Source organism: Papio anubis, chromosome 13, assembly GCF_008728515.1.
Source record: "Papio anubis isolate 15944 chromosome 13, Panubis1.0, whole genome shotgun sequence".
Classification (NCBI taxonomy): domain Eukaryota; kingdom Metazoa; phylum Chordata; class Mammalia; order Primates; family Cercopithecidae; genus Papio; species Papio anubis.
Window position 1 is genome coordinate 8,396,927 of NC_044988.1, and position 12,589 is coordinate 8,409,515.

Below are 12,589 nucleotides of genomic sequence, written 5' to 3' on the forward strand. Positions count from 1 at the left end.
TGGGTCAGCTCGGGGCTGGGGGTGCTGTGGCATGGCTGTGCCTTTCTGCCACCCTGAGGGTGGCCTGGGCTGGCACAGAACATGTCCTTGTGCTGTGCAGGATTGTAGGCTCCGGGGGCTCACCCTGTGCAGAATGCCGCCCTCAGCCTCACACCCTGCTGTCACCATGGGGCACCGACTTCAGTTTGACACTCTTACTAGGCGTGGGAGGTGCCCTCGGTAGCCCCAGGAGGGACCGTCTGTGGCTCAGCAGCCACCTGTGCAGGTCTCTCGTTTCCAGCTTGTTTACGTGCTCAGATGTAACCGGAAGAGAAGAGGTCATCAGAAGAAGCTGCTCTGTTTGATTTGGTGGAGGGCCCACCTGTCCAGGGCCCCCAAGGCCCACTCCTGCTAGATCCGGTGTGGAAATAGAGTAGGAAGTGAAAATCTTGGGGGGCTGACCCCGTCAGCCACACCAAGCTGGGGGAGCCTTAGCTACTTCTACGCCACCTTCTGTGGCCACTCCTGGAGATGTGCATTAAAGGTTGATACAGGTGTGTCTGTGTTAGAAGGTGTTTCCAGATGTGACTTCAGCTGTAAGAAGCAGGACATGTAAGTCCTTGTGTCCCCTTTAGAAAGCCAGGTTGTGACTCCTGCTGCCTCAGGGGTGCCTCGGCCCTCCTGGTCCTGCCCAGCCTGGGATCTTCCTGGCTGCAGCTTTCACATCATAGATAGTCTCCATACACAAGACCATCTGCAAAGGACATACTGAAGATTAAGACATATATCCTATCAAGACTATCCTGGCTAACACGGTGAAACCCTGTCTCTACTACAAATATAAAAAATTAGCCGGGTGTGGTGGACGGCACCTGTAGTCCCAGCTACTTGGGAGGCTGAGGCAGGAGAATGGCGTGAACCCGGGAGGTGGAGCTTGCAGTGAGCCGAGATCATGCCACTGCACTGCAGCCTGGGTGACAGAGCGAGACTCCGTCTCAAAAAAAAAAAAAAAAAAAAAAGACATATATTCTAGAACTTGGGTTGAAGTGGAAGCAAAAATAACTTTTAAGGGACTTTTCCCAGCGTGAAGTGGCTCATATAAGCAGCTTTGCCGCCCTTTGGGTGGGGACAAAGCAGGCACTGTGGTTCCCAGTGTCACTGTGAGCCAGGCCCTCTGATGCTGGGTCCTGGAGAGAGGACAGTCTCCACAGGAACCTGACCGTCAGGGCTGTGTGTCCACCCAGCGAGGGCTGGGACTAGATGGTTCCGGAAATCCTGGCTTAGATTGGTATGGGGTGCTGGGGTCCTTACTGCAGGCCTGTTGGACATGACTGGGAACACAGCCTGGGGGCCATCGGCTTCCAGCAGCTTCCCCCAGAAGCATGGGTATAACAGGCAGCAAAGGGCTCTGCGTCCTCAGAGGAGGGAGCACAGGTTGGCTTGGACATCTGTAGTGGGGAGCCAGAGAGCCACAGGATACAGTGCTATGTCTTGCTTGTGATTTCTTAGACCCAAACTCTTACACTTGTATGTGCTTATGGGGAGTTGAGTGCAGAAAGTGAATTCCTTTGGTTTGGTTGTTGTTTTGATACCACCTGCATTTAAGCTCTTCCTTCTTAATTTCAAACAACCCTGTAGTCTTTATAAAGTGCACTGTGTGTGTGCTGCCCAGCCTCCCTAGGGTCTGAGTGTGCCCCACTGCTTGGAGGCAGGGCTGCTTCACCTGCGCTGGGATGGAGCCCTGTTCATAGGAGCTGGGCTTTATTTTTAGCAGGTACAGTTCCACGTCTCACAGAGCTGAGAGCAGAAAGACTGTAGATTTAATTAAATGACACTGAAAGGGGAGGTAATTACTTCTGCATGTTTCAGGAGGCCCCTGAGGGTGTCCCAGGTCCTCTGCTGCAGCCCTGTGAGGCTGTTACCTGGAAAACGCCCAGGACCCCATCCCTGATGGGCACTCAGGGTCCTGGGCATTGCTCTGACTAATGATGAACGATGTGAGCTTTCTTCTCTGAAGCCTGGCTTTGGAGATAAGCCATGCAGTCTAGAGACAGTGCAGCAGGTCACTGCAGAGGAAGCATGGTCAAGCTCTGCATCCCAAAGCTGCTTTAACAGGACAGGACACCGGGCGTGGTGGCTCATGCCTGTAATCCCAGCACTTTGGGAGGCTGAGGCGGGTGGATCATCTGAGGTCGGGAGTTCGAGACCAATCTGGCCAACATAGCAAAACCCCCGTCTCTACTAGCGGGGCATGATGGCTCATGTCCGTAATCTCAGCCACTTGGGAGGCTGAGGCAGGAGAATCGCTTGAAACCAGCAGGCGGAGGTTGTAGTGAGCTGAGATCGCGCCATGGCACTCCAGCCTGGGCAACAGACTGAAAAGACTGGGCACAGTGGCTCATGCCTGTAATTCCAGCACTTTGGGAGGCTGAGGCTGGCGGATCACAAGGTCGGGAGATCAAGACCATCATGGCTAACATGGTGAAACCTCATCTCTACTAAAAATACAAAAAATTAGCCGGGCGTGGTAGCGGGTGCCTGTAGTCCCAGCTACTCAGGAGGCTGAGGCAGGAAAATGGCGTGAACCCGGGAGGCAGAGCTTGTAGTGCCGAGATCGCGCCACTGCACTCCAGCCTGGGCGACAGCGAGACTCCGTCTCAAAAAACAAAAAAGAAAACAAAACAAAACAAAAAAACAGGTCAGGACATGTAGGGTACTAGCACCATCCAGCTGCCTCCTGCACACAGGAGGGGCCAGCGGCCAAGGGTTCATTTATAGTAACCAGAAGCTTCCACACCCTCAACACACTCAGATCCATAGCACCTCCTCCTACCAGTGGCTGTGTGGGTGGTACTGCCTCCCTATGCCTCATAGGGTCCCTGTTCAGTATCCTAGCTGGACGCCACGCCTGACACGGAGCACCAGAAGTGTGGCTGATCAGAGCCGAGATACGTCGAGCAGTTACAGAGAGTTTGCACACAGAAGGCAAGATGCACTCCCTTGTTCATGACCTGCGTGCATGGCATGCAGAAGGAGTGTATTTTGGATGTGTATTGGGTTAGATAAAATATATGACTAAAGCAAACTTAGTCTTTTTTTTAATGAGCAAATCCAGATTTATTTTAATGTCATGTCATTGTCAATGTGTTTAAAAACCTCATAAGTTAGTGGGAGCCCTACTTTCCTGGGACGGCATGCCAGAGGTACTGAAATTTGTCGCCTTTCTCTACAAACCCCCAGCAATCCAATCCAAGTCCGTAGCTTCAGAAAGCCAGGAGTCGCATCTTCAGTCAGTCTACTCCTCTGGTTCTCGGTTTTTCTTTCAAGGGAGGGAGATCACAGTGTTTCAAACAGGGAACAAAACCAGTTGAGCTTCCAGCTCAGGTTTGTGTAAGATGGAGCGAGGGGAGACTCACTCCAGAGAAAAGGGTAAGGTGGAGATGAATTATTTCTCTACAGCTTTGTGAAAATGGAAGAAAAAAGATTGACAAATGAGGATCCATTTCATAGATGAGAATCGCTTCATAAATGAAGGCTCCAGCTCCTAAAATGGGAGGGGCCTGACTGGACAGCCTGAATCAGATGAGGAGTCGGCCACACTGAATAAAAACAATCTGAAAAATAATCCTTCTAATTTTGAAGCCAGATAAAATACTTGGGGAGAATGGAAAAGAGAGGAAAAAGCCCCAAACAGATGGAAAAATGCTGACGTCAGAGTAGTATAAAAAAATTCAACCGAGTTTTCAGTGGTGGTGGCTAATTTAGCCCTGTTCTGTTGTAGGGTCACAAACTTTGACCAAGCAGAGAGTAGTAGAAAAGGCTAGAAAGAGGGGCTTGAAGACGATGAATTTTGACTCCTGATTTTATTTAATTTCTTTTTTTCATTTAAAGTAGTCTTCTGTGGTTGGGAAGCCTCGCCTCCCAAGACCAGAGTCAGATGCTGGTTGTTGTTGGAAGGGGGTGGGCTGGGGAACTGGGGTGGGGACAGGGAGACCCCCACTCTGCTGGCGGTCCTAGGTGGAGAAGAACTGCACTTCACAGAGTCTGGGGTGTGGTGGGAAGGGGATGAGGCAGGAGCAGCAAGCTGGGGAGATGGGACCCACCTAGGTCCCCAGCTTCATTTTCTTCTAATGTTTCCCCAGTGGTGGCATCCTCTGCAGTCTTGGAGGCCTTCTTTTTTTTCTTTTTCTGGGTTTTTCGACTTGCAGAATTCTGGAGGAGGGTCTTTAGCTCTGCATCCTGGACCTCCATCTCAGACTTATGGGGGTCAGGCTGGAAGGGACCACTGGTTATCCGCATGGGGCCACTGGGCATGAGCAGAACTGTAAATTTAAACTGGGCAGCAAATTCCCCCTCCTTCTCATAGAGAACATTAAATGGTCGCAGCAGTCCATGCTTGGGGTGCTCCACCACACCCATCCGAGCCTTCTTCTCATCTTCACATGCTCGGAAAGTAAACGGCGTAGCATCAAAATGCCTTTCCACCTCACCGAAGAAGGCACGTCAGGTTTTCATTTTCAGTCCATACTGTTTGGAGGGGTCTCGTTTGTAAATAGTGGTTCTCTGTCCTGCATCCTTGGCCTTTCCCTCTCCTGAGCTGACGAGAACATCCACAGCATATACTTCATGTACCTCAAATCCAGCTTTTTCACGGTCCTTCTTCTGCTGGTCTGTGGGATTCTGAGTAATGGTTTTTTCTCCATCGATGACATGCTGCTTCAACTGGTGTGACAGGCATACCTTCTGTTGGCGTGCAGTTAAATGAGTGGGCAACTTTGTTCCCGGTTTCTGTCACTTGTGTGTTCTGATTTCCAGGTTTGACCAGGCATAGGGCACCTTCAGCACAATGGTGAGCTGCCTTAATAACATCTGCTTTCCTTCCTGTTATTTGGGTCCCCTGAGCTACGTCAACCACAAAAGTATGAGCTACATTAGCGGTGAAGCCGTCTGCATGGACCCCAAGGTCAATTTTTACCAAGTCACCTTCCTTGAGAATGTAATCCTGGCCGCTCTTCAAAGGGGAGAAGTGACATACACCGTTATTTACCGAAATGCTGGTGGGAAAAGCAATACATTTCTTCCTTTTCCTTTTTTTTTTTTTTTTTTTTTTTTGAGCCGGAGTCTCTCTCTCTCCCCCAGTCTGGAGTGCAGCGGCACGGTCACGGCTCACTGCAAGCTCCGCCTCCAGGGTTCACGCCATTCTCCTGCCTCAGCCTCCTGAGTAGCTGGGACTACAGGTGTCCGCCACCATGCCCGGCTAATTTTTTTGTATTTTTAGTAGAGATGAGGTTTCACCAGGTTAGCCAGGATGGTCTCGATCTCCTGACCTTGTGATCCACCCATCTCGGCCTCCCAAAGTGCTGGGATTACAGGCATGAGCCACTGCGACCGGTTCTTCATATCCTTTTCTTTCTTGAAGATTTTCCCTGTTTCTTGCGTAATGGTGGCACCACCTTTCTCACTGAGGCACTGACACACCTGAGCTAGATGCTTCCACCAAGGACCGAAGTGCCCTGTTGGTGATGTCGCCCCCCATCTTCTACCTGGTCATGACCAGGTCCTCGGCGATAGTTTGCTCCTGCTGCTTGTCCTCGCCCGACATCTTCCTGCCACCACCACTGCAGCCTCGTTTCCCCTGAGCCGCTGCTCTGCCTCCCTTCCCAGTCGCAGGCTGTGGTTAGAGCTCCCTCGATCCTCGAGGAGAGGGCGAGCAAAAGCCACAAACTTAGTGTCTTAGCGTGACTTCTGGGAACATCTGAAATTATACCTGTGGCTTGCCTGGTAGGTGTAGGATCTAAACTGTTCTTTGGTGCCCTTGGATTTGACTTCCTCTCCTGTCCAGGCCCCGCCCCTGTAGTTGGGAGCTAGTGACTTGTAACAACCATATCAGGCTGTGAGAGTGTTTTTAGCCAGCTTTAAGTGCTATTATTTTGCATTTATGCAGACAATTACAAAATAGCCTGCTGGGCCTTACCAAATAGCCCGGTTTCACCACTGAGATTGTACGTCTGCAGGGCTCCCTGGCCTGTGCTTTCAGTGAGCACACCCATCCCCAAAAGGCCCCGCGCTGTCTGGGCTTCTGTCTCCCTTGTTTTCTGTGGGTAAGACTCACACAGTGGATTTGCCGCTGATTTTCCGTGTCCCAGCTGTACCCTGAATGCATCAACGGGCATGCTCAGCCTGCAGGTCAGTGATGGCTTGTGATGAGCCCCATCCTGCCTTCCCGTGGGAGGAGGGTCCCCACGTAACCCTTTCATGTCCTGACCTGCACTTGCTTTGGCAGTCCCTGGGGTCCCACTGAGGGGCTGCTATTTATGCAGCTGCAGGACACACGCTAGAGTCCTGGGAAAAGCCCCTCAGGCACTCCCACATCTGGCCAGGCTATTTATATCCCTCAAAAGGGCCCATTTTTCTTTGCAGAGAGTGAACATGTGGGCAATGCTGTCATGCCCGCCAGTGGAGTCCGTGAAACAAGCCCTTTCATTGAATAGCTTTCTGGGTGCGTCTGACACGTTCTCATCCATGTGCAGAGGCCTCGCGGTTTTACGCCTTCTCTGCTGCCATTGTGTGGATCACTGCTCCTCAGAGTGCAGGCGGACTCTGGCCCCCATAGCAGCCTGTTCCTGGTGCTGGGGGGGCCTGGCTGGTCTGGATAGGCATACCTTGCCTCCCTGTCCCTATCCCACATCGCCCAGGGGAGGGTGGGTCCTCCATGGCCTGCCATGCCACAGGTCACTGAGCTCCTGCCCTGGATCCCATATGCCTGGGCAGTGGGGCGTCAGCAGAGGAAATAGTAGTCTACTATGGGGGCAGACAGACCCCAAAGGAGATCAGTGGGTCAGGTATGATTGAAGTTATAAGGGGGAAAAATAAAGCAGAAAAAGATGCCAGGGGCAATGGCTTACTCTTGTCATCCCAGCACTTTGATAGGCCGAGATGGGAGGATCACTTGCGGCCAGGAGTTTGAGACCAGCCTGGGCAACATAGTGAGACCCCCATCTCTATAAAAATGTAGAAAATTAGCCAGGCATGGTGAAATGCACCTGTAGTCCCAGCTACTCAGGAGGCTGAGGTGGGAGCATGACTTAAGCCCAGGAATTCTAGGCTGCAGTGAGCTATGATCACACCACTGCACGCCAGCCTGGGTGACAGAGCAAGACTCTATGCAAATAAATACATCTAAATAAAATACAAATAAATAAATACATAAAGCAGAGAAAGAGATGAGATAGGCTCTATAAGGGGAGTTGGGCTAATTGATGGAGCCACGGCTGGCACCATGCCTGTGCCTGGGGAGGAGCACCGTATGCATGGGGAGCACTGAAGTGGAGGTGGAGAGGGCAGTGGGCCGAGGCAGAATCAGGAAGGACAGGGGCAGGAGAGGAGGTGGTGGGTTGGGGAGGTTGAGGGGGTTGGGGAAGACCCCTGGCTTCTGAGGAAAATGGGCCATGGTGGGGGTGCCGGGCACCTGGTTAGGAGGGCGTGAGGTGGTCTGGGAGAGCGCTGCTGGTGCGGGCATGGTGCGGCAGTGCCGATGAGGAGTGGCTCCCTTTCGTGCTTACTTGGAGGTGCACCAGGAGGACTTGCTGCCAGCTTGGATCTGGGGTGGGTCATGGTGTGGGTCGGGGAGCACAGAATGCCCTGGGGTTTGGCCTGAGCTGTAGGAAAGATGGAGGCTCCACGTGGGCTTCTGCCTGGGCTCTCTCGGAGACGTCTCAGCTTTGGGGAGGTGAGGAGCATGGTTTGGGGACACGGGAAGCTTGAGGTGCTTATTAGTGGGGAGGAGGCTGTGGGGTACCTAAGCCTGGAGTCGAGGAGACATCTGAGGACTAGCCTGGGGGTTAGTCCTGACTGGAGCTGGGGCACGGAGCCCTCCCAGGGCAGGCCCCCTCAGAATGCCCTCGCTCCTTCGCTGTCAGGTAGGGACGTGTCTGAACCTGCTCCTGCTGCCTGCTGGCCTGCAAGGGTCACAAGGAGAGACCAGCCTTCGGGGGCCTCTGTCGAGATTGGAAGGACAGATAGGCAGCGTGCGAGGGAGGGTCGAGATTTGGACTGGCTGTCGGCTGCGGTGGGAGAGATGGTCTGGGCCTGGGAGGTGAGATGGACAGACTCGAAAGGATAGGACACATGGCACGGCTGGGAAGGGAAGGCATCTGGGGAATTGAGGGTCTCCTCTTATCTCTGCAGTCTTTGGGGGCAGCACCTATCCCACAGGGGCATGCCCAGCTGATACTTCGAGTCCTCTGAGCTGGACGTAGTGTGAGCAGGGAGCCCGCCTGAGGCCTGGGTGCAGCGTGGCATGGGGAGTGGAAGGTGCATCCTGAGGGGAGGCACCTTCCTCCCCCGCCAGCGTGCCTGGCGCACAACCCCCCTCCCACGCCTCAGTCTCCTGCTGCTGCTGCCTTGTTTTAGAAGGTGCGGCTGCTAGGGACCAGGATGACCCACGCCCCTGCCGAGGGGAAGTGGCTGCTCCTTTGTGCAGGGAGCCTCGGAGCCCTGGAGAAGTCCTGGGAGGCAGCCTACCCTCTCTGCCCTCCTTGGTGGCCCGAGAGAGGCCCCGTGGTGTTCATCATGGGGATGGGATGGTGTGTCTTGTTTTCTTTAGCCTATGTTGAGTAGGGTGGGGTCATAGCCTTGCAGCAGGCCCTGTTCAGAGCTAGTCAGTCTCAGGGTGTTTTTGTTCTTTGGTTTTGCCCCTTGTGGTAGGACAAATGATGGCCCCCGAAAATGCCAGGTTCTAGCCCCTGGAGCCTGAGAGGGTGACTTTAGATAGAGAGTTAGAGTCTGCAGATGGGACCAAGTTGAGGATCTCGAGGTGGGGAGATGATTCTGGATTATCTGCTGGGCCTCAAGTACACTCAAAAGTGTTCTTCTCAGAGGCAGCAGAGGGAGATTAGACACAGAGGGCCCAGAGGCCACAGTAGTGGTGGGTGTGGGGTGGATTTTATCTGCCAATTGGGCTGGGCCTCGGGGTGCCCAGATAAGTGGTCAGGTGCCATTCTGGGTGTCTGTGTGGGTATTTCTGGGTGAGGTTGACATGAGAATCGGTAGACTAAGGAAAGCCGTGGCCCGGGAGGCAGGATGGACAGACCCGCAGGGATAGAACACGTGGCAAGGCCTGGAAGGGAGGGGGCCCGGGACATGAGGGTCTCGTCTCATCTCCTGCTGGGGGTGCAGTGCTTGTCCTGCATGGCACCCCCAGCTGAGCCTACGGAGACCTCTGAGTTGGACGCAGAGGCTGGGAGCATGGGTAGGGAACTCGCCTGAGGCCTGGGCATGGTGTGCAAAGTAGAAGGTGGGGTAGGAGGTGGCCCTTCCCAAAGTGAGTCGGCCTCACCCAATCCGTCGAAGTCCTCCATAGAACAAAAAGACCCGGCTCCCCGAGTCAGAGGGGAGTTCGCCTGCCTGACTGCCTGTGAATGGAAGCTTCACAGGGTCTCCAGCTTGTGGATGACAGATCCATAATCACGTGAGCCGAGCGCATAATAAATCTCTCTCTCTCCCTGTGCACATGCTGTTGGTTCTGCTTCTCTGGAGAACGCTGACTAACCAAGGAACCACAAACCAAGCAACGCTGCTGCCACCAGAAGCTGGAAGAGGCCAGAAAGGGAGTCTCCCCTGGGGCCTCCAGAGAGTGCATGGCCCTGCTGACACCCTGATTTTGGTCAGTGAAACTGATCTCAGCATTCTGGCCTGCAGAACGTGAGGGAATACACTTCTGTTGTAAGCCGTCCAGTTTGTGGTCACTGGTGAGAGCTGCCGCCCGAAAACCATACAGGCAGTGTAAACAGCGCTTCCGTGAATACCCTGGCCGTGCTCTGGAGCTGTCATTCAGTGCACGGGTTTCAGGGAGCAGCACTCACGGTCCGAAGAGCTGTGTCTCTTCATTGTAATAGATCTTGCAAGATCCGTTTCTGAAAAGATCCAACAGTTCATCGTTCCCTGTGAGTGCGGGGAGCTCCCTGTTCCAGCACCCTCTCTCGGCGGTGGCGTGAGACACTATAGACCGACTTGTCAGTGTTCGGGGCAGAGTGACAGCTTTGTGGCCTTGATGGCGTCCCCCCAGATCCTGGTGAGTGTCACGTCCTTGTTGGATGTTCTGTGGCCGTTTGGATCTTCTGTGAATTGCCTGTTGTGTGTTGTGACCCTGTTCTGTCGGGACGTTCAGCCCTCTCTTGCCAATCTATAGGAGCTCTGGATTTGTTATAGATATTGATCTTCTTTCTTCTGCTTGGAACATATTTATTCCTAATTCTCTTCTGTGCCAGTTTCTTTTATGAATGTATCATTTGCTGTCCAGGTTAACTCATTTGATGGTCGAATGTGTCTCTCTCTTCTCTTAGGGCTCGTGGGTACCAGCGTTTGTTAAGAAGATTACATGGGTTGTCTGGGGATTTTCTGGCAGGGGTTTTCTTGTTTTGTGTGTTTGAATTAAACTCTTGAACGTGTCTAGAATGCTTTTAACAGGAAATAATATGCTTGGGGTGGGGGAGGACAATTTTGTTTCCTTCCAGTGTGCCAGCACTAATTAGTCAATAATCCGTCCTTTGACCAATGAATTGAACGACAGCTCTGTGGTCTGTTAGGGCCTCATGTAAACTGGGTTCCGTCTGGGGATCCTCCTTCCCACTTGCTGGCCCACTTGTCTCTTCACGTGCCCACATCCCGTCAGTAGCGGCTGCAGAGCATGTGCTGGCAGCTGGGAGGAGCCCCCTTGCGTGCTCCGTGTGTGATGACGTGCTTTGTGAGCCGCGATGGCAGGAGCGCTCCTGCGTGTGCCTGTATGTGTTTGCCTGTGTTTCTCCTTGTAACTACTGGGCAGAGCATGATAAGGGCGGGTACACTGTAGCTGTGCTGGAGGGGCAGCCAGGGAAGAGGCCGTGAAGGTGGTGAGGGAGGCCCAGGTGAAGCAGGAAAACAGAGACCACCAGGTGGACGCAGAATTATGTCTATGGTAGGTAGGTAAAATTTCTAAAAGGCAAAGTGTCCAGGACAATAAATGTAAAGCAGGTTTATTATGTGGGGAGCAGTGAAAAGAGAACCCTTCGTGTCAGGGACCTGCCCACTGCTTGGATTTCCTTTGGGCATGAGTGCCCTGACTCTGCCCGTGGTGGGGGGATGCATGGGCATGCAGTGGGGTGAGCTGTTACTGCACCTTAGGCGTCTGTGCCTGGCCCAGGGCTGCCTGACCCTGGGCACCTCTGGCAGCTGGCACCTCACAGTCCCCAAATGCTCTCTGTGCCCCGTCTTCTGTGGCACAGCTCTAGCAGGGCAGGGCACACCCATGCAGGGAGCCCAGGAGGTCAGGGCCTGCAGTTACCCCCTGGTGACCTCAGCCCCACCCATGCTGTGGAGGGAGGGGAGAGAGTTTCAGGTGCTGGCCCATACAGGACTTACAGCCAGGACAGGAGGCAGCCGGGTCCTGGCCACCAGCTCGGAGACAGGCATGGGGTGGGGTGCGGGTGAGGTGCTGCAGGGCCAGGGCTGTCCGCCACCCGCCTACCCCGGGCAGATCCTCCTCTGGCGGCGGCTGCTGGCCCGACCTGCTTCCCGGGTGGCTATTATGGGCGGGCGGAGTCCACGCCGCGCTTTTCTGGGAGGGCTCATTTTCTGTCAGACAGCTGAAGGCTCCACTCTGCAGGGACAACAGGACCGTGGTACACCCGCTTCGAGGTCAGTGAGAAGGTGGACAGGGCAGCCAGGCCCCATGGGAAGGTGGCTGGAGACTGGGCCCATGGGCATCCCGGTGGCCCTGATTAAGCTCCTTGTTTAGCCCACACACAACTTGTGGCTGGACTGTGTGTCCAGTTGAGCACTGGCATCTGTTCTTCTCCAGGGCACCTCGCACCTGGCCTCCTTCCAGGGGGTAGTGTGGGTGGTCATAAGCCCGCCACCGACCGGGAAGTCTCACTCTTGAAGCTGTGGAGAAGTCCCTAGGGGATCTGATGGGGCTGGGCTCTGGGCTTTGAGTCACCTCCTGGGGAAAAGAGCTGCCTTCCTCCTGGGCGACTTCAGTTCCAGGTCAGGCAGAGGCTGTGCAGGCATGCTGTAGGGGTGCAGGGGGCCCTCGTGCTGCTGAGCACGGTCCTGGTGGGCATCGGAGGTTGCTGTAGCCCAGTGAAGGTCCTTCAAGTCTCTCAGACTGTGTGGACAGGCTTGTCCAAGCCCAGGCCCAGGGCCCGGGTTTGCAGATGACACTGGCACATGTGTGAACCAGGGTCCCCAGCATTGACTCACATCTGCCCAAGTCTGGTGTTTCCTCGCTGGGAAATGGTGAGAAGGATGGGGAGGGCCGCAGCCATGCCAGACACTGGTGCTGATCCCTCTCCAGGATGGTTGTAGTTATGAACCCCAGGAACCCTCCCCTCCCCATGCATGTGTCCTGCCAGCCCAGGGTGAGTAGGTCTGATTCTCTGCTAGCTGTTGGGGCCTGTGGAAGTGAAACTCACTGTCTTTTCCATTTTTACCTTGAACTCTGTGTTTCTAGCAAGTAGAGGAAGAGGACCCCGGCCAGGCAGATGGTTTATTTTTATGCATGGTTTCAGATGGTGGCCGCCCCTCCTCCCCCCCTTGCTGCTGACCATCTCGCTTTTTTGAGATGTTGCTGCTG

At 54.1% G+C, this 12,589-nt stretch overlaps 1 protein-coding gene and 1 pseudogene across 7 annotated transcripts in view; one reads left to right on the plus strand and one right to left on the minus strand.

The window, feature by feature from the left end:
* Positions 1-12,589, plus strand: part of SEMA4D (semaphorin 4D) — a 117,946-nt gene that overhangs the window by 41,447 nt on the left and 63,910 nt on the right. The window contains exon 1 of one of the 6 annotated variants that reach the window (XM_009189086.4): positions 7,415-10,051. The exons of 4 other annotated variants lie outside the window; for them this stretch is intronic. The gene's annotated coding sequence lies outside the window, so the exon portion shown is untranslated. Of the gene's footprint in view, positions 1-7,414; positions 10,052-12,589 lie in introns of those variants that run through there. One more of the 6 variants, XM_021927862.2, reaches the window with a different exon arrangement.
* On the minus strand, positions 3,828-5,581 carry LOC101027001 (annotated as a pseudogene). The gene is made up of 2 exons (XR_162694.5): positions 5,369-5,581; positions 3,828-5,060 (listed from the first exon to the last, which is right to left on the minus strand). The product of XR_162694.5 is annotated as a proliferation-associated protein 2G4-like (transcript).